A 23,070-nucleotide genomic window follows, 5' to 3' on the forward strand; every position below is an offset into this window, starting at 1 on the left:
CATTCATTCCCAGATGTTTGAACTGTTTGAACAATTAACGATCGGCAAAACATTGTCAAGCTATGTTGAATCATATTAAACTTGAATAGAACAGGATGGAATACAGAGCATCATATAAACGATCCTAACAATTTAAAATGTAGATGTTGTTGATTCATTAATCAAATATATCAGCATGATAAGTGCAACAATAATCCAGTAAAGCTCAGTTAATTAGTGAAACAGATCCAATCACAAATCACAGAAATTCCATGCAGCATTTGTTCACTAACTATTGCTTTCTCACTATTAAATTGAGTACTCTTTATATACAATGACAGCACAAAACTAGACATACTCCAAATAATCCGTGTCTCAATTCTCAATTCAGTTGCCGGAAAAAATGTAAACAACAGCCATTCACGACCATACAATAAACCCCGAAAAATTACACTCCTTAATGCCTTAAACGTCATTGCATTCTAATCCGACCTTGTATACAATGAACATTTTATTCAAATTGTTGAATTAATTGCTTCAACAAGAGGCCATTGACTACAATAACATTTGCTCCGTGTTAGCTTCTTCATATCATGACGAGCTACCAACAAAAGACAGCAATCCACCATCAGCAGCATCATCCTCTTCTAGAAACAAGTCCTCCGTAATTCTAAACGTACAATGCAAAAATACTAACACCATTCCCACCACGATCGAGACCAACACGTTCACCCAGACACGTGTCAGCACCAAACTCACCACTGTAATAACGCTTAAAACAAGCAGAACGATCCTATCATCAACCATACGGTTAAAAATCATCAACGGTTCGTCGCGATGGAAGTAGAGGAAAAACCAAGCGACGAACACGACTAAGAAGACGATCATTGAAATCGGATGCCATAAGAGGCTTAAGAAGAGTATGAGCAGCACAATGATGGCGTAGTTGACCCGAAAGTAACCGAGGTTTCGCTTCACACGAGATGTAAAATCGGCGAGGGAAATGGGCCGGGTATATGAAGACGGGTGGGCCAATAGTTCTCTCCATGGACGACGCCGAGCGTAGAAGGAAAGTGTGCCGGATCTGGCCCGATTGAAGGAGAAGTCATAAGCCGGACGCATGATTGATTGGATTGTAATTTATGGTTTCAAATGGCGAATCTTCTCGAATAAGGGAAGTTGAAACCCTAGAAGGGGATCGTATGGGAGTGAATCCGCGCCTAAATAATTGGTCGTTATATTAAGGGTGTGTTTGGTACGAAGACAAAGTATTTTTCATGGAAAATATTTTTCTAGAAGATTTTTTTCATGAAAAATGAGTGATTTTATCACCTATTTTTCCTTGTTTGGTTGATGAATGAAAAATAAATTTCGAAAAATATCTAGTGTTTGGTTAGAGAGTGAAAAATATTTATTTATGCTACTCTCCTTACTTACCCCTTCCCCCAAGCCCTATATTTTTTGTGCTCCCCCTCCCCTCTTCCTCCAAATACCCAATGTTTTTAGAACTCCATTTTTTTTTTCAAGAATTTAATTATTCTTCTAAAAATTCACACAAACCCAAAGGCACTAATGTTCTGCATTACTTTTTTACGCAAAAATAACATTAAAATTTGTGCTCTATAACTAAAAAAAAATACTTTTTATTTGGTTCAAAAAGAAAGTATTCTTTCTACAACATGAAAATAAATATTTATTTTGTTGAAATGAAAGAAAATATTTTTTCTGCATTATGAAAAAAAAATACTCATTTTGTTGAAATGTAAGAAAATATTTTTATACATCATAGAAAAAAACTTTTGTTATTGAAATGAAAGAAAACACTTTTTACTACATCATTTTGTTAAAATGAAAGAAAATACCTTTTTACGTCATGAAAAAAGTACTTTTTTTGGTTAAAATGAAGAAAATACGTTTTTATATCATAAAAAAAAATACTCATTTGTTGAAATTAAAAAAAAAAGTACTCTATCTATAACATAAAAAAAAATTAACATTAATAATATTTCTATTTAGGATGGATGGGTGTGGGGTGGGGTGGGGGTGGGTTGGTGGGGAAGAGAAATATGGTCGGGAATATTAAAAAGGAGTTTTGGAAAATATTTTTTCTTATCTTGATAGGGGAGGAAAATGAGTTATGAGAAAATATTTTTCAAACTATTTAAGTCAACCAAACATGGGGAAATTGGAAAAGATCATACCAAACACAAACTAAAAGATAATTGCACTTTTTAGATTTCACTGTAATTTTGTGCTTCAACATAGTTCAACAAGGGTAGTCTTCTTTTCCAACCTTTTTTTCTTTCTTCTTTTTAATTCCATCATTTAAAGATCGATCTTGAATGCAGTGTAAATTCACTTCCACTTTACAAAATTTACAAGGGTAAAGGATTAAAAATACCCTTTTATTATGAGAAAAAGACAAAAAAATTATTTTTTGCTTCATGCGACTGACGCTAGTTTTATAAGACATCTTTTTTGTCTCATAATTTTTTGGACCCTTGTGAACCCAAAAATGTAAGATTTGGGTCCACAAATTTATCGGACAAAAGGGGCCTCACGCAACTAATGTCAATTGTGTGAGGCACACAATAAAACTTCTCAGAAAAAGATCATATATATCCTCTGTTATACTTTCGATCCACTATTATCCTCGACGTTACAAAACTAATGCAAAAATATCCTATCTGTTATGCCCTCTACTGTGACCAACACATCCCACGTGGCCTGACATTTCGCAAAAAAGGCGAAGTGCAGCAATAGCGCCTTTTAAGCTAGTTATTTAAAATATATCCATAATTTATAATATATTTAAAGATTAGCCAATTCACACAAACTTCATGATCAATAACTTGTTTGGCCAAGCTTCTCCAATCTTAGAAGCATTGTGCTTTTTTTTTTCAAAGTTAAAGTGTTTGGCCAAGCTTTTGGAAGAAAAAAAAGTGTTTTTAAGGAGAAGCAGAAGTAGTTTTGGATAAGTAGAAAAAATAGCTTCTCTTCAAAAGCACTTTTTTGAAAAGCACTTTTGAGAAAAATACACTTAGAAACTGCTTTTAAAAGCTTGACCAAATATTAATTGGTGCTCAGAAGTGTTTTCCGAATTAATTAGTCAAATACAAACTGCTTCTCACTAAAAGTACTTTTGAGAAAAACACTTCTGAGAGTACTTTTGAGCTCATTAAGAAAAGTTATAGATAGAGTACTATTGAGCTCTTTTAGGACCATCATTTACATTTTGAGCTCATTAAGAAAAGTATTTGGAAAAAATGCTTCAGACAGAATTTTGAAGCACACATGTCAGGATTTTGAGAAGCAGAATTTTGAAGCACTAGAAATTAAGTCACAATGCTACAAAAAATTATGATCCATCGAGATTTGTGGCAAATCTTAAGGTTCAGCAAATCGTTTTCAGCATTGTGGTTAAAAATTATGGTGATCGTCGGAATTTTACCACGAACATTCACAATTCTGACGACCACCATAATTTGCTGAAATTCTGGTTATCGTGCTTTAAAATCTGGCACCGAACTATTTTCCCAAATGCTTGTTAGCTGGGTAAATTAAAAAAAAAAAAAATCAACAAGGACACAAATTATCCTATTTGTAGATTCTCCCCTAATGCAAAAGTGACTTTTGTTTCTATACTACATTATAAACTTATCTATCCTTCATAGAGAGGTTATTACTTAATTACATTAACATATATAATTTATTGTTTATATACAAAATAATATACTATTAGACTCCAATCTTATCCATTTTAGGCTTCATCTTCTCCATTTTTCTTTTTCATACAGATATTCCTTTTTTTAGTTCCTCTTTGATTCGGCTTTTGCAGATGAACATGCTCGGAGCTTTGAAGAACAGTAAGAAAATTATTCAACTAGTTAAAAGTCATAGAATACATACATGAAGTACCAATACAAATTACCAGAACTTTTTTTTTAAGATGGATAAAAAAGATATTGTCAATAGGAATGGCGTTTGGAACTAAACTGAAACTAATTGACGGTGTAATTGAAACTAAACTGAAGTTGGTCGTGTATACATGAGTTTAAACTCCATTGATAGTCATTAGAAAACTTAATAGAAAATCGAAGTTTGCAAAATTATTATTTATTTAGATTGGATGTTATTGCAAATGATTGAGAATATTCTTTGGAATTTATATATCTCAATTTTCAAAGAATTTAGTGAAAATTCGAGGTGGTTTTGGTTGGAATTTCATATTGAAACTCGAAATAAAGACATAAAAAAATTGTATATAGTTTGTATGTCGTGTGTAGAAATGGTATATAAAATATCTACAACTTACATAATTGTATACAAGTAGTATATAAATTGTATGTAAATTGTAGTTTTTGACCGGATTTTGTACATACAATGTATTTAAGTTGTAGATAATATGTAGATTTTGACCGAATTTTTTATATATATTTTGTTAAAAAAATTAGTTACTTTTTGTAAATATGAAACTTAAAAAAACCGGGTAAATAAGTTTAAAATCTCGTATATATATCTATATTATATTAAAAGTACGAAGGCCTTTAGCGAAATGTCGTTCGCCTTTTTTACCCTTAAAAATTGATTTCATATTGGACAAACTGTCATATAATTATTTTTCTAATACTGAGATCTTGAAAATAATTTTGAAAGCAACTATATATTTGATTATTAAAAAACTTCCTTATTTAAACGAAATTTGTTGGAAGTCCTATATTTTAGGACATTGCAATCTACAGTATTAAGAGTAAAAATATGAAACAGGTAAGGAAAAAAAAACACAACCTATTAAGATTTTACTTTACTATTTTTTGAGCCAAGAGTATTTATATTTGTTCTATAGTATACAAATATCATTAATTCTTCCTTATATTACTTTGGACTAACGCATTTTGAGTTGTGATATTTTCATACTTTTAATACAAATAAGTACAACAAACTAAGAAGCTTTTAGACAGTTTCAATATACAAACTAAGAACCTTTTAGACATTTCAACATATTCCACACGAAAAGTTTAAGTGGAAAGGATAGCATTAATAATTCAAATGGAAGGATTTCTAGCAACAAGTAAATAAATTGAACAATTTCTGTTTACCTTTCAAAAAATAGATTAAATTAGACAAAATTAGCATTTAATTATTTTTATAAAAAATTTGACTTTAAAATCAACTAATAGTTTGGTTATTAAAACTTTCCTTATTTGAAATAGGTAAGAAGTCTTAAATATTTAGAAGTTTGAATTCAATTAAGATTCTTTACCTGGTATAAAATCTTTCCTTATTTGAAATATGTAATATAACTATCATATATACCTTCCATGTTATTTCTCCTAAACCAAAACAAAATAACTCGGGTTTACCAGAATTATTTATGTTTTACCTTAGTATCTTTTTAGCTCTACGGGTAGAGAGGTCGTTGAGTCCATAATTGGTAGAAGCAAAAAAAAAAAAAAAAAAAATGGACAAAATATCCAACATTCAACGTGATGTTGGGATTTCATCTTGTGGAGCTCAAAATTTATTTGTTGTCTATCGAATGCTTTTTCCATAGCACTAATTGACTTTCTTTGTGATCGCTTTAGTATATCTATTGGAGAAGCCTATGGTGTTTTCAACCAAAGCAGTAAGTTGTTATTCACATTCTTATTGCATGTGTGCGTATATATTTACATATTTTATTATCTTTAATCACGGCGTTTATTATGTATTTCATTAAATTTTGATTTTCCTGATGGAATTAGATTCCTGATAAACATGGTGATGATTGATGCATTTTTAGTACTATCCCGTTCATTCTTGGTAATTTTTTTTATCTTCGACATTAGAATCAATATTCTTTTCAAATGAGATTTTTGGATTGAGGGGATATGTTACGCTTTTGGTTGAGGATTTCATATCATTTCGACTGTCCATTGTAAATTAAAGGTGTAAATATTATGACGAGGTTACTCATTTAACCACACAGATAATCTTTTCACAATTTGACCTTTAAACTGAGTCTTTTTAGGACAATAAATACTAATATTATATTTATATGCACATTTTTTCAGATAAAATTGCAAGGTCGAGCTCTTATCAAAGAGTGATGAAATGAAAAGAAATGCATAACCAAGGACTTTAAGCTTGTGATTTTTTTACATAGTGGCTTCTTGATTCTTGATTCTTGATTTTGTGTTGTTTAATAGTTTAGTTATTTAATCGTGTATAATTTAGGACCAGAATTTGCTTTATGATGCTTGGTTTTGGTCTTTATAAAGTAGCTCTATTTCGTTCTTTTTGCTTAAATTATTGTGCGTGTTCCCTATATCAATAAGTATAAACTTTTTAAAAATCACACAAATAAAAATACATATTTTTGTATCAAACATGTTTGAATTATAAAATACAATATAGTAAAAGAATTATTATTTCTTAAACATATATTTTTTTGTTTCAGAGAACAATGTAAACCACCTCTTTCGCCAAAGTTTGAAAATTATTATTGTTATCTACAAAAACAAGAGACAACACATATTTACAACTATTTGAAATATATTTTAAAAAGATGTTTTGAAAGTTTGTGTATGATAGTTGAAGGAAAGGAAGAAAAGTAGAAAATTGTTATTCTTATTGGTATTTTTCTTCTAGAAAAATAGGAAATCGAGTTTAAAAACTTTGATTACTCTCATATAAAATATTTTCATCACGAAATTAATCAATATGCTCGAATAATCGAATTAAAGGAATCTTGGCACTTAATATCGGAAGACTTATGCGAGACAAAAATTCTTCCTTTATTAGTAAGTGAAAAAGAATATTCATCGCTTCCGACTCGCACTTTTTTCTTTAATATTCAGTTTACAACTCAAAGATTTTATGTGTGATTTTTAAAAAAATATATTTTTATTGATAAGGTACACACGCACGCGTACCCTAAAACTAGTATATATATATATATATATATATATATATATATATATATATATATATATATATATATATACACACGAAAAAGTCCCTATGCAAAAGGATCCGAATATCTGCTTTGTTATCTGTACAGTAACAAGGCCCAAAATCTTCAAGGCTCAACTTTCCATCTATCCATAATGAGAATACTCAAATGATATACAATTTCCTTTTAGAGAATAAAATAATTTAAATTCTTAAACTTATTGATTCAAATTCTAAATTCGCCTCAGAAAACTAGTTGATGGAGCAAACAAGGTGATTGAAACCACAAAAGATAACCTGATTAACAAAATTAAGGCTGAAATTCCTAATTAAAGAAAACTGTAATTTTCTCAAAGGAATCTAACAGTACACCTATGTTATTTCAAGGATCAATGCAAAGTCGTTAAGCACCTTTTAGGACTTTTCAGAACCAAAAATTTTATTTCATTACCTCAAGTTTCACTTTCAAAATTTTCTTTTCTTCTAGCACTACAAAAGGATGATCTTAAAGAGCCTTTGCCTTTACCTCTTTATAGTGAACATGTTGCGGAAGCCAAATGTATATAGTGTGAATAAGTCACAACTACTATACCAAAATTATGACAGCCACCAAATAATAAATAAGACAATAAAGCAACAATAAAGGGAACACCAGAATTTACGAGGTTCGGCTAATTTTGCCTACTCCTCGGACACAACCAATATTTTATTTCACTCCAAAAATACAAGTGAAATAATACTAAAGAGAGAAGATACAAATGCCTTAAACAGATGAGAAGGCAAATGAGAGGTGTGTTTCAATCCTAAACATTAGGCCTTCTTTTATAGGGGAAAAATCCCCCCAAACTTAACTCCCAACCAATGTGGGACTTTGGCATTTTGCCAAACTTCAACAAATCTCCACCTTGGCAAAATTCCACATTTTCAATTCTCTCTCAATAACAAATTTTGGTTGTGTCTTCATCTTCAATCTTCAGTGTTCAACAATGTTGATCAAATCCAAACAATGTTGAAACTTGACCGCAGTCACCACCTTTGTCAGCATATCAGCAGGATTCTCTGTAGTATGAATTTTCTTCACCGTGACTCCACCTTCTTCTATGATTTCTCGTACGAAATGATACCGAACATCAATGTGCTTCGTCCTTGCATGATAAACTTGGTTCTTCGCTAATTGAATAGCACTTTGACTATCACAAAAAATTGTGATACCTTTTTGTTCAACACCAAGCTCCTTTAGCAATCCTTGAAGCCAAATTGCCTCTTTCACAGCATCTGTAATAGCCATGTACTCTGCCTCTGTTGTAGACAAAGCAACTGTTGACTGCAAAGTAGACTTCCAACTAACTGGTGCCTTTGCAAAAGTAAACACATAACCAGTAGTTGATCTTCGTTTGTCCATATCACCCGCAAAATCTGAGTCACAATATCCAACTACAGACTGATTGTCTTCCTGCTCAAAAACTAACCCGACATCTACAGTATTATGAATATACCGTAGAATCCACTTCACAGCTTGCCAATGCTCCTTCCCTGGATTGTGCATATATCTGCTAATAACTCCAACAGCTTGTGAAATGTCAGGCCTTGTGCAAACCATTGCATACATCAAGCTACCAACAGCATTTGCGTATGGTACCTTTGACATATACTCTCGTTCAGCTTCATCCATTGGCGACATAGTAGTACTTAGCTTAAAATGGGAAGCAAGTGGAGTACTAACTGGCTTAGTCTTGTCATCTATGCCAAAACGTTGAAGTACTCTCTTCAAATATTCCTTTTGAGATAAACAGAGTTTCTTTGAACGTCTATCTCTAATTATCTCCATGCCAAGAATTTTCTTTGCCTCACCCAAATCCTTCATCTCGAACTCCTTCTTCAGTTGAATCTTCAACTTATCAATTTCTTCCAAATTCTTGGAAGCTATCAACATATCATCAACATATAGGAGAAGATATACAAAGGAACCATCTTTAAGCTTGTGCAAATACACACAATGATCGTATTTGCTTCTCTTGTACCCTTGCCGCAACATAAACTCGTCAAATCGCTTGTACCATTGTCTAGAAGATTGTTTCAATCCGTACAACGATTTTTCAAGTTTGCACACCATATTTTCTTTTCCAGCAACTTTGAATCCTTCTGGCTGAGTCATGTAGATTTCCTCCTCCAAGTTTCCATGTAAAAACGCAGTTTTTACATCCATCTGAACTAGTTCCAAATCCAATTGTGCTACCAAAGCCAACATAATTCTAATGGAGGAATGTTTTACAACTGGAGAAAACACTTCATTGTAATCAATTCCCTCCTTTTGAGCATATCCTTTGGCCACCAATCTTGCTTTGTAGCGAACATCTAATTGGTTAGGAAATCCTTCTTTCTTTGCAAATACCCATTTGCACCCAATTGCTTTCTTTCCCTTCGGGAGATTGGCCAATCTCCATGTATGATTCTGATGAAGGGACTGTATTTCATCATTCATGGCAATCCTCCACTTATCTTCTTCTGAACTTTGGACAGCGTCTTTATAAGTAGTAGGAACATCATCAGCTACAATTGAGGTTGCACAAGCAACCGTCTCTATGAGACGAACAGGTTTCGTTATTGTTCTTTTTGGCCTGCTGGTTGCTATTGATTCAAGTTGTTGTTGAGATTCCTGAGTTGGAATCTCCTCTACTGGCTCTCCTTCCAGAGGGTAATCTTCATTTGTTTCCTCCTCTGCTTCTTGTGTAGGAAAAATAAATTTTCCCTCAAACTCCACCTGCTTAGAAGCACCTTCATTTTGTTTGGTATCTTCTGTTACCTTATTTACCATAGCAAATTCATCAAAGGTAACATCTCTGCTGAATATTACTTTCTTTGTCATAGGACACCATAAGCGATATCCTTTGACTCCAGAAGTAATTCCCATAAAAATAGCCTTCTTTGCCCTTGGATCCAATTTTGACTCCGTCACATGATAATATGCAGTTGAGCCAAACACGTGCAAAGAGTTATAATCTACAGCAGGTTTTCCGTACCATTTTTCAAATGGTGTTTTGCCATCAATAGCAGCAGATGGTAGACGATTAATGAGGTGGCATGCATATGTAATTGCCTCAGCCCAAAATTCTTTGCCCAAGCCAGCATTGGACAACATACACCGTACCTTCTCCAGCAAGGTCCGGTTCATACGTTCTGCCACTCCATTCTGTTGTGGTGTATGTCTAACAGTGAAGTGTCGGACGATGCCATCATTTTCACAGACCTTATTGAAATGATCATTTTTGTATTCACCTCCATTGTCTGTGCGAATACACTTGATTCTCCTGCCTGTCTGATTCTCCACCATCGTCTTCCATTTGAGAAAAATTCCCAACACTTCATCTTTGCTCTTCATTGTATACACCCATACTCTTCGGGAAAAATCATCAACAAAGGTTACAAAATAGTGCTTCCCACCCAATGAAGGTGTTTTGGAAGGACCCCAAACATCAGAGTGTACATAATCCAAAATGCCTTTAGTATTATGGATCGCTGTACCAAATTTAACCCTTGTCTGTTTCCCTTTAACACAATGCTCACAAAACTCCAAGTTGCAAGCCTTTACTCCTTTTAACAATCCTTGATCTGATAGAGTTTTCAAGGATTTTCCTCCAGCATGTCCCAAGCGCATGTGCCATAGCTTGGTTGCTTCTGCCTCTTTGTCGTCACTGGATGTTACTGTCGCTGTCCCAATAACTGTACTGCCACGATAGCGGTACATATTATTATTCTTCCGATTAGCCTTCATTACCACTAGTGCACCGGAGCATACTCTCATCACTCCATTTTCTGCAATGATTTTGAACCCTTTTGATTCTAGGGCTCCCACAGAGATGAGATTCTTCTTCAAATCCGGTACATATCGAACATCTATCAATGTTCTGATCATTCCATCATGGTTCCTTAATCGTATTGAACCAATGCCATATGAGGTAAGAGGGCTGTTATCCGCTGTGTGGATGACTCCATATTCTCCTTCTTGAAATTCCACGAACCAGTCCCTGTTGGGACACATATGATAGCTACAAGCCGAGTCCATCAACCATATGTCTGATGATGTTGATGACTCTGTTGTAACTAATGAGAAGTCTGAATCATCACAATCAGCTACATTTGAATCCATAATAGCCTTTCCATTGTTATGTTTGGCCTTATTCTTCAACTTCGGACAGTCTTTCTTCCAGTGCCCTTTTTCTCGACAAAAGGCACATTCATCTTTGCTGGGTCTGGATCTTGACTTGGATCTTCCCTTCTTTGTCCTCGTTTGATTTTGAGGACGACCCCTCACAAACAGTGCTTCTCCTTCTCCGCCCTTCTGTTTTTCTCGCTTTCTTTGTTCATAGCTGTACAAAGCTGAACAAACTTCTCTGAGAGAAATTTCGTCATTTCCATGGAGTAGAGTAGTTTCAAGGTGCTCGTACTCATCAGGAAGTGACGCCAACAACATTAAGGCCAAGTCACCATCATCATAAGTTGTATCCATATTTTGCAAATCTGTGACCAACTTATTGAAACTGGTGATATGTTCATTCATCGTGGTACCAGGAACATAGGTGAAGTGAAACAGTCTCTTCTTCATGTACAATTTATTTTGACTGTTTTTCTTCAAAAATTTATCCTCCAGTGCTTTCCATAATTTACTTGCAGAAGTTTCCTTTGTGTATGGATATTTCTGCTCTCTAGCAAGGTAGGATCGAATGGTACCGCAAGCAACACGGTTGATAATTCTCCAATCTTCTTCTCCAATAACATCTGGTTTCTTTTCTTCAATGGCCAGATCTAGCCCTTGTTGAAAAAGGACATCTAGAACCTCGCCTTGCCACATCCCAAAATGTCCGGACCCGTCAAAAATTTCTACCGCAAATTTCGCATTTGACACAATTCTTGTCATAAGCGAAGATGCCAATGATGACGTATTGTTGACACTTGATGTAGATTCTTCTTGTTTATTGTCCCCCATATTTGACACAAATATTATTTAATAGCTGACGACACAAATCAAGATTATTTCCTTTCTGATGTAGAAGATCAGACTAAGCTGCAACTACAGAGCATACTCAGACAGAACCTTGACTCAGTTACCAAGATAAATCTTTTCTGATGTGGAAGATCAGACTATGCTGCAACCACAGAGCATACTTAGACAGTACCTTGGCTCTGATACCAATTGTTGCGGAAGCCAAATGTATATAGTGTGAATAAGTCACAACTACTATACCAAAATTATGACAGCCACCAAATAATAAATAAGACAATAAAGCAACAATAAAGGGAACACCAGAATTTACGAGGTTCGGCTAATTTTGCCTACTCCTCGGACACAACCAATATTTTATTTCACTCCAAAAATACAAGTGAAATAATACTAAAGAGAGAAGATACAAATGCCTTAAACAGATGAGAAGGCAAATGAGAGGTGTGTTTCAATCCTAAACATTAGGCCTTCTTTTATAGGGGAAAAATCCCCCCCAAACTTAACTCCCAACCAATGTGGGACTTTGGCATTTTGCCAAACTTCAACAAATCTCCACCTTGGCAAAATTCCACATTTTCAATTCTCTCTCAATAACAAATTTTGGTTGTGTCTTCATCTTCAATCTTCAGTGTTCAACAATGTTGATCAAATCCAAACAATGTTGAAACTTGACCGCAGTCACCACCTTTGTCAGCATATCAGCAGGATTCTCTGTAGTATGAATTTTCTTCACCGTGACTCCACCTTCTTCTATGATTTCTCGTACGAAATGATACCGAACATCAATGTGCTTCGTCCTTGCATGATAAACTTGGTTCTTCGCTAATTGAATAGCACTTTGACTATCACAAAAAATTGTGATACCTTTTTGTTCAACACCAAGCTCCTTTAGCAATCCTTGAAGCCAAATTGCCTCTTTCACAGCATCTGTAATAGCCATGTACTCTGCCTCTGTTGTAGACAAAGCAACTGTTGACTGCAAAGTAGACTTCCAACTAACTGGTGCCTTTGCAAAAGTAAACACATAACCAGTAGTTGATCTTCGTTTGTCCATATCACCCGCAAAATCTGAGTCACAATATCCAACTACAGACTGATTGTCTTCCTGCTCAAAAACTAACCCGACATCTACAGTATTATGAATATACCGTAGAATCCACTTCACAGCTTGCCAATGCTCCTTCCCTGGATTGTGCATATATCTGCTAATAACTCCAACAGCTTGTGAAATGTCAGGCCTTGTGCAAACCATTGCATACATCAAGCTACCAACAACATTTGCGTATGGTACCTTTGACATATACTCTCGTTCAGCTTCATCCATTGGCGACATAGTAGTACTTAGCTTAAAATGGGAAGCAAGTGGAGTACTAACTGGCTTAGTCTTGTCATCTATGCCAAAACGTTGAAGTACTCTCTTCAAATATTCCTTTTGAGATAAACAGAGTTTCTTTGAACGTCTATCTCTAATTATCTCCATGCCAAGAATTTTCTTTGCCTCACCCAAATCCTTCATCTCGAACTCCTTCTTCAGTTGAATCTTCAACTTATCAATTTCTTCCAAATTCTTGGAAGCTATCAACATATCATCAACATATAGGAGAAGATATACAAAGGAACCATCTTTAAGCTTGTGCAAATACACACAATGATCGTATTCAGTATCTAGTGTCATATGTTTTTTATAATAGGTGAATTTAACTATATTCATGCCCTAAATAACCGCCTTCTTGCATAGTTTTGATAATAAAAGTGATAACAAAATGCTCTTATTAGTGTTTTTCATGACTTGCAGGTTATATATGACTAGGGAAGGCTAGGGAGTACTTTTGGAGTCAAAAATTGAAGAAAGAGAGGTCATCCGTGAAATATCCCAAGTGAACCACGCAAAAACAGGCTGAAGAATCAGAGAAATGATTCTGCCGCGGTTCCACCGCGACGGCGGCAGAACCGCGGTGAAGACTGCTCGCGGACAAAAGGAGATTCAAAAGAGTTGTTTGGCCGCGGTTCCACCGCGACCACGACAGAACCGCGGCAGGTGCGAGAAAGTTCAGGGACTAAAGTGCAAAACACGGGATTTTTAGCCCAAAACCCTATTTTAAACACTAGACTTCGCCCAATAGAGGCATGTATTGTTTTTGGAGAGTATTTTGGCAAGGAGAACAAGTGTGAGAGATCACCCAAAACATCTTGGTTTCTTTCTCTTTATTTTTCTTGCAAGTTTTATGATGAATATTGTTTTAATTTGTTTACCCATAGTTATGAGTAGCTAAATCCTTTGTCTAAGGTTTTGATGGAACCTATTGGGGGATGAACTTCTTGTTTATGTGAATACAAATTGCTAGTTTCAATCTTTATTTGTTCAACTATGTTCTTGTTGTAGTTAATTGACAGGATCCTCAATTAGTTGTGCCTATTTAGTGTGCATAACTCGGGAGAGAGTACATATTTAGGTTATTGTTGAACAACACTACTCCCAAAGTATAAGAGGGATCTATAACTGCGGGTTTAAAGGTGGGATTAGGGATAACGAAGCCTTGAGTGCAATCTGAAGTGAACTATGTTAATTAAATCTAGCTAGTGTATCTCGGGAGAGTGCATTGAGTATATTACTGTGATTACTCGGGAGAGATTTGCGGTAAGATGAGCGTTCATGATTGATAGAGGTGTGTTGGTAAATTTGTATGAAGCATAAACAGAAGGGATTCCATCATTAGGGGAAGTCATTACCTTAGCATTTTCTCATTATTGTTTACAACCTTAGCATTTTAGTTTACACTTGTTATTTACTTGCAATCTTAGTTAGTAAAGAAACCATCAACGGTGATTCAAACGTCTGGGGAAGTTGGGTCTCAAGACTTTAGTAGTTCTAAAGATTGTGATTGATAGGTTAATTCTCTGTGGATTCGACTCTAGGTAGAATACTCAGGTTATATTTGCAATGTCCGCATTGTCCTTTTTATAAGGCATAGTTGGGCGTGATTAAATTTTGGCACCGTTGTCGGGGAATTAACGGAATTATCGATTACCATTGATAGAAATACAAAAAAAATTCTTAGTATAGTCAGTCTTCTCTACACCAAGATTTGATTGAAAATTTTGACGGTTGTTGATGTGGTTGCACAGGTGTATGCCTAGAAACTCTACGAGGACTGGAGAAGTACTTGAAGGACTCTCAGACCCAGAGAAAACATTCTGGATATTGAACCTTGCCAACAAAAGACTTCAACAACCTCATCAAACACACAACCTCGAAATTGACATGGGTGACGCAGACAACGTCAACGGAAACGTCAGAGATAGGGCACCTCCTGTGCCTGAGGCTGCACTATATGACTGGGCACAACCCACAGCTGACAATCTGGCCACTGCCATTGTTGTGCCCGCGATACAAGCTGAATCGTTCCAGATCACGAACAACATGCTGCACTTGCTGCAAAATAAGGGATTATTTTCTGGGACACTAGCCGAAGATCCTCAGCAACACTTGAAGAACTTCCTATCGATTTGCAAAACTCAAAGGCAACCCAACGTAACTCCGGAAGCAATCAAACTGTTATTATTTCCATTCTCGGTGACAGGAGCTGCTCAGGTCCGGCTAAACTCACTCCCCATAAACTCTATAGAAACTTGGGATGAGTTAGTCAAGCAATTTCACATCAAGTTCCACCCGCCCAACAAAACAGCTCAACAAATTGATGAGATCGTGAGCTTTAAACAAAAACCAATGGAGACACTGCATGAGACATGGAGCCGGTTTAAAGGAATGTTGGTTATATGTCCACACCATGGTATTCTAGATCAGATGTTGGGACAACAGTTTTACATGGGACTGTCAGATAGCATGAAGAACATTGTAGATGCCTCAGCTGGTGGGGCGTTTTTGAGCAAAACTTGGAGAGAAGGTCAAAGTCTGCTTGACAAAATGGCTCAAAATTCGGGGTGGATGACGAGGAATGCACCTATCACTCCAGTGGTACACTCAGTGCCTTTTGACCCATCAAATTCCATGGCTGAAAATGTGGCGACCCTTTTGACACAGATGAGCATACTCACCAAAAAGGTGGAGGAATCGGGGCAGAAACAGCAAGTGCACATTGTAGATACCACCAATGGGGGCTTGTACGCATCTTGCATTAGTCAGCCAATTGGTAATCCGTGGAATGCTGAGCATGATCATCATCATTAGCACCCTGAGGACATGAACTATGTGTCAAACTATGGAGGCCAGAGATAGGGCAATCAGAATTGGGGTCAGCAAACTCAGCAGCCATACAGACCACCTCATCCACAATACAACGCTGGAAACATGGGAGGTATGAGACCCCCCCCCCAACAATATGGCACCTTATCCAAGGTCACAGGGGTACAACAGTCAACAACAAGGGTATCTCCCACCTCAACAACAGCATGGTGGAAGGCAAGAAGATGGGTTCACAAGACTTGAAGCAATGATGCAGCAGGTGATTGGGTCCAATACAAAAATAAATGAAAGGTAGATGCACAGGACGCAGCAATCAAAAATATTGAAGTGCAATTGGGCCAAATTTCAATGTCTCTGAACAATCGTCCTCAGGGGACATTACCTGCAGATACCCAAATCAATCCTAAAGATCAGGGCCCGAAGCAGCTGATGGCGGTGAGTCTCTGTAATGGCAGGGATCTTGATGTAGAGCAGGAGAGAGCTCGTGACAATATACAGGCTGAGACACTCATTCAGGTACCCATTGAGCTAGATGATTCCACAAGGCTGACAGATGTGACAATCCAGCCTGCTCAGGAAGAAAAGAATACTCAACAGGAGACCGAGAAAGTTGCTGAAGCAGTTGAAGAGCCGGTAGTAGAGATAGTAGCTGAGAAAGAAAAGTCCCAAGAGATTGGGAAGAAAAGACCTCCTGCTCCATTTCCACAGAGGTTGGCCAAGCATCAAAAGTAGGAGCAGTACAAAAAGTTCTTTGAGATGCTCAAGAAAATTCAGGTTAATATTCCATTGATTGAAGCTTTAAAGGAGATGCCTGGATACGCAAAAATGATGAAAGATTTAATGTCCCGGAAATTTGACTTCCAAGACTTGGCCATGGTGACACTTACTCAGACGTGCAGTGCAGTGGTAACTAGACTTTTTGCTGAAAAGCTCTTTGATCCAGGGAGTTTTACTATTCCATGCACTATTGGAAACTTTGCTTTTGCGAAAGCACTTTATGATTTAGGGGCCAGCATTAATCTTATGCCCCTGGTCATTTACAAAAGGTTGGGCATTGGGAGAGCTAGACCCACCTCTATGTTGTTGCAGCTGGCTGATAGGACTGTGAAGCGTCCATTTGGGATCCTTGATGATGTACTTATTCAGGTGGGGAAATTCGTGTTCCCTGCAGATTTTGTGATATTGGATTGCAAAGTGGATGAAGAAATTCCTATCATCTTAGGAAGACCATTCTTGGCCACAGGGAGAGCTCTTATTGATTGTGAGACCGGGGAACTTAAGATGAGGCTCAATGACGAAGAGATTATATTCAATGTGCAGAAATCTATGAGGCGACCAAGTGAGTTCGCCAATTGCTCTCTTATTGATGCCGTGGATGTAATCGTACAGTCTGATGATGAAGTGTTGACGGTTGAGGATCCCCTCGCTGCATGTTTGACGAATTTGGAGGAAGTGAATGGTGAGAACTTGGTGGAATGGGTGTTGGCACTGGAAGGTAGAGGGTCTTGGGAAAGAAATCTAGAGTTTGAGCCCCTACACTTAGAAAAGAGGGAGACTCCTCCAGCTAAGCCATCCATTGAAGAACCACCGAAGCTGGAACTAAAGCCATTGCCAGCCCACCTCAGGTATGAATTTCTGGGACCTGACTCCACTCTACCTGTTATTATCTCATCTGGTTTGTTAGATGTGCAGGTCCAACAGCTTCTACAGGTATTGAAGGAGTGCAAAACTGCCATTGGGTGGACCATGGCAGACATCAAGGGGATCACCCCGCTTACTGCATGCATAAGATTCTGTTGGAAGATGGGCACAAACCTTCCAGGGAACATCAGAGGAGGCTGAACCCAAATATGAAAGAAGTGGTGAAGAAGGAGGTGATAAAGTGGTTAGATGCGGGAATTATTTTCCCAATCTCTGACAGCAACTGGGTTAGCCCAGTTCAATGTGTGCCTAAGAAGGGTGTCATGAAGGTTGTGAAGAATGACAACAATGAACTAATCTCAACGAGAACCGTCACAGGCTGGAGAATTTGCATGGATTATCGAAAGTTGAATCTAGCCACCCGGAAAGACCACTTCCCACTTCCCTTCATCAATCAGATGCTGGATAGATTGGCAGGGAGGTCACACTTTTGTTTTCTGGATGGGTACTCAGGGTACAATCAGATTTCCATTGCACCTGAGGACCGAGAGAAGACCTCCTTCACATGCCCTTATGGCATTTATGCCTTTAGGAGGATGCCCTTTGGCCTATGCAATGCACCCGCCACATTCCAATGGTGCATGATGGCCATATTCACTGACATGATTGAGGATATAATGGAGGTGTTCATGGATGACTTCTCAGTGGTGGGAAGTTCATTTGATGAGTGCCTGGTGAATCTGACGCGTGTGCTGAAACGGTGCGTCGAGACTAATCTGGTGCTGAACTGGGAGAAGTGCCATTTCATGGTAAAAGAAGGCATAGTCTTGGGGCACCGGGTGTCAAGCAAGGGAATAGAAGTAGATCGAGCAAAGGTTGATGTAATAGCAAAGCTTCCTCTACCAACTTCGGTCAAAGCAATCAGAAGTTTTCTTGGACATGCCGGTTTCTACCGGCGGTTCATAAAAGACTTCTCCAAAATCACCAAACCTCTCTGTAAGTTATTAGAGAAAGATCACCCGTTTGTATTTTCTGATGATTGTAGGGTAGCGTTTGAGGAGTTGAAGCAGAGACTGGTCACAACACCCATCATTGTTGCCCCCAACTGGGAGCAACCATTCGAACTAATGTATGACGCTAGTGACTACGCAGTGGGGGCAGTGCTGGGCCAGCGGAAGGACAAATTGATGCACCCAATCTACTGTGCCAGCAGAACGCTGAGTGGAGCCCAGTTTAACTATACGGTGACTGAAAAGGAGATGCTAGCTGTGGTGTTCGCATTCGACAAGTTCCGATCCTACCTGATAGGATTAAAGGTAATCGTCTACACTGACCATGCCGCTCTCAGGTACTTAATAGAAAAGAAAGACTCTAAGCCACGCCTGATTCGTTGGGTGTTGCTGTTACAAGAGTTCAATCTTGAAATACGTGACTGCAAGGGCACTGAGAATCAAGTTGCTGATCACCTATCACGACTTGAGGGAGCTGAAAATGCAATTGAAGTTGAGGAAATTCTGGAAACTTTTTCGGACGAGCAACTGCTCACCACCACTCATCAGGAAGCACCATGGTATGCAGACTTGGCCAATTACCTGGCCAGTGGTATAGTTCCTCACGACCTTTCATCGGTCTAGAGGAAACGATTTTTTCGTGAAAGCCGCTTGTACTATTGGGATCAGCCCTATCTCTTTCGAATATGTCTGGATAACATGATCCGGAGATGCGTCTCCGAGATAGAACAATCTTCTATTTTGCAGGCTTGTCATGCATCGACTTATGGTGGACACTTTGGAGGGATCAGGACAGCAGCAAAGGTGCTAGAAGCTGGATTTTTCTGGCCGACTGTGTGTAAAGATGCTCACTCATGGGTGAAGGGTTGTAATGAATGTCAACGCACCGAGAACATTTCCCGGCGCCACGAGATGCCCATGAACCCAATTCAGGAGATAGAAGTGTTCGACGTCTGGAGGATTGATTTCATGGGTCCCTTCGTCAGCTCCTATGGCAATAAGTACATCCTTGTTGCTGTAGACTATGTGTCCAAGTGGGTGGAAGCTGTAGCATTGCCCACCAATGATGCGAGAGTGGTGGTGGGGTTTCTAAAGAAGAACATATTCACCCGCTTTGGGACACCACGTGCAATTATCAGCGATGGAGGCACTCACTTCTGCAATAGAGCCTTCGAGAAGTTGCTTTTAAAATACGATGTGCGCCACAAGGTGGCTACTCCATACCATCCGCAGACTAGTGGATAGGTTGAGGTATCCAATAGGAAAATCAAGAGTGTGTTAACGAAAACTGTGAACGCCACAAGAACTGATTGGGCAAGGAAGCTAGATGATGCACTCTGGGCCTACAGAACAGCTTTCAAGACACCAATTGGTATGTCACCATACAAGTTAGTGTTTGGGAAGGCCTGTCACCTACCTGTAGAACTTGAGCATAAAGTGTGGTGGGCACTGAAACAACTAAACTTAGACATGGAAGCTGCGGGCACGTCAAGAGTCACAGAATTGCATGAGCTCGAGGAGTTCAGGTATCTTGCTTTTGAGAGCACAAGGCTGTACAAAGAGAGAATGAAAAGGCTACACGATCAGAACATTGTTGAGCGAAATTTCAAACCTGGGGACATGGTATTTCTATACAACTCAAGACTGAGGTTGTTCCCGAGTAAGCTGAAGTCACGATGGTCTGGACCATTTCGAGTAGTTGAAGTTTTCCAGTCAGGAGCGGTTGACGTTTCCACTGAGAATGACTCTTGTACATTAAGAGTCAATTTCAGAGATTGAAGTTGTATGTGGGTATGAGCGAGCCCAAGAAAGGGTCTGAACTGCAATTGACTAAACCACGGAGGTCGAGCGAGCCTTAACTGCACTCATCTGGGTCGTGCCGCGACGTTAAATCAGGCGCTGCATGGGAGGCAACCCATGAAATTGTTGTAAGTGTAACTCTTCTTAAAAAATAAAAAAAAAGGCATCAGAATCAGAGATGGGCTCAGGCCACGGTTCTACTGCGACCGCGGTCAAACCGCGGTCAAGAGGGCCATCTCAACTTGGCCTACCACGGTCCTACCGCGACCGCGGCAGAACCGCGGCAGACGCAGACGGGGTCCAGGTAAGTTTTTTTTTCTGTTTTGTTTTAATTTTTTTTCTTTTCCCCTTTACTCAAAATACCCCCCCACCTACCACTAAACCCTCTCCCACCCGCCCAGAACCACAAAAAAAAAAAAAACCCCACTCCTTTCTCTCTAATTTCTCTATCTTCTCTCTTATCCTCTCATCTTCACAAAACTTCATTATCATCCTCCCCTACTTTCCACCTTCACCACCCATTTTCCCTCAACCAAACAAGTAAGTTTTTCTCTCTCTCTATTTCATCTTCTAACTTAGTGTAAATTTGGTCTAAACTTATTTTAGTTAAACCCTAGGTAGGAATAGTGTAGATTTCCTTTTAATTTTTGCTTCTTCTCTTTTTTTATTGTTGTATTTGCTTCTTGCGGATTTATTTGGTGCTAAAATGGTTGGGTCTTTCTTCTACTTCGATTGTGGGGGTTATTTAGATGTTTTGGAGTCCTAGAAATAATATTTGCGGTGTAGTTTGGTGGTGGGACCTTTTTGGCCGGAAATTTGGGGCTTGTGGTGCTATTTTGAGGCATTTTGTGCCTGCCCTAGGTTGTGGTGGTATTGTATTTGGTAAATGGTGGTGTTATTTTTAATGTGACTCACTTGAGGGAGTAAGTGTGGGGTGTTGTATTCTTGTGGGGCCATTGTGGAGATTGTAACTTTGAACACATCACGAGTTGAGGGTTTGACATAGTGTCTAAATGGAGTAAATGGGAAATATTATTTGGTGCCATCGGGTGGTGAAGTCTGAGTAACCATTCGGCTGGCACATGTAGGATATATTTGAAGGTTCTTCTGTATTCTTTGCAGGTCATATGGCTCGTAAGAAGCAAAAGAGATCGGCAGGCACGTCCCAACAGCCTACTTATGATGCTTCTAGGTTCGAATCCGAAGTGGCAGAGGACGACTTTCATGCCAAGGCCTCAAAAAGCTTCATCCCTGAAATACCGATTGACAGGGTAGCCCTCCGTGCAGAAAAGGAGGAGATGTATGAGGAAATCCGGCGAAGGGAAATGGAGTTCTTATTTGATAAACCTGAAACGGTGAACAGGATGCTTGTACGGGAGTTCTACGTGAACTGCCCAGCTCATATATTGCGAGAGGTGACTGTGCGAGGCACATGGGTAGATGCCTCCGTGGAAACTATTCGACAAGTATTGCGGCTGCCCTGGTTTACTGGTGACGTTGACTATTACCAGGACGCCCCAGGTGTCACTTGGGATACTATGACTGATGTACTCTGCGCAGGGGGGGCAACCAATCTGGATACGTGACCACATCACCCTAAACTCCAATTCGTTCACCCATTTGGCTAAGTGTTGGCTCACTATCATTTGCAGCCGGTTCTTGCCCTCAGGCAATACGACTGATATGAACTTCCAAAGAGCCCTTTTGACGTGGTGCTTCGTCACAAAGAAAGATTTTGATGCGGCAAGGTTTATTGGTGACGAAATGATCATACGGTCCCCGTTGAGGTCAAAAGGATTCTACTTTCCCTCTCTGGTGACTACATTGTGCCTGCGGAAGAATGTCCCCACAAATCCTGCTGATGGAGACTTGCCCCCTAAAGCAGCCTTCAAAGCTTCGAGCATCAGAGTGGGCAGGGGTGCATGCACCACTATTGAGATCGATGATGAGGATGATGACCCGGGTCTTATGGCACCATCCAGGAGATCCTATGACAGTGCAGGACACTCTTGGCGCCCCCATACTGGGGCTGGCTTATCCAGATCGCAGTCCACCCATCCTATGTTGCGTTCTATGGAGGAAGAGGTCGCCGATCTTCGCACCTCGGTGGAGGGCCTACACACGCGTATGGATGCCATGTCTCAACGGCAGGCCAGGTCTGAGAGCCGGTTCGTGTCCTGGTTCCGTGCTTTGGGGAGAGCTTGTCATGTGGACCCCAGCACAGTCTCCGACTCTGATTGAGTCTCAGGGAAGTCTTCTTACCCTTCTGCTCTTTACCTTCTTGATATGACATGGGGACATACCATGACTTTAAGTGTGGGGTGGGAGACTTGCTTTAGTGATATGTGTACTGTACATAGACATTGTGTGTGTTGTAGCATGAAATTGATGTTGTTGTATACAATTGACTGTACTTATATGAGGAGTCTGACTTGGCCCAACGACGGACACTTGTCGACGGGTCTCTTGAGGGTCCAAATTGGATATATATATATATATAAAAG

At 38.6% G+C, this 23,070-nt stretch overlaps 1 pseudogene; it reads left to right on the forward strand.

The window, feature by feature from the left end:
• The first annotated feature begins 16,871 nt into the window (after positions 1 to 16,871).
• Positions 16,872 to 22,807, forward strand: LOC138877904 (uncharacterized; annotated as a pseudogene).
• Positions 22,808 to 23,070: the final 263 nt, after the last annotated feature.

Source organism: Nicotiana sylvestris, chromosome 9 (genome assembly GCF_000393655.2).
Source record: "Nicotiana sylvestris chromosome 9, ASM39365v2, whole genome shotgun sequence".
NCBI classification, from domain to species: Eukaryota; Viridiplantae; Streptophyta; class Magnoliopsida; order Solanales; family Solanaceae; genus Nicotiana; species Nicotiana sylvestris.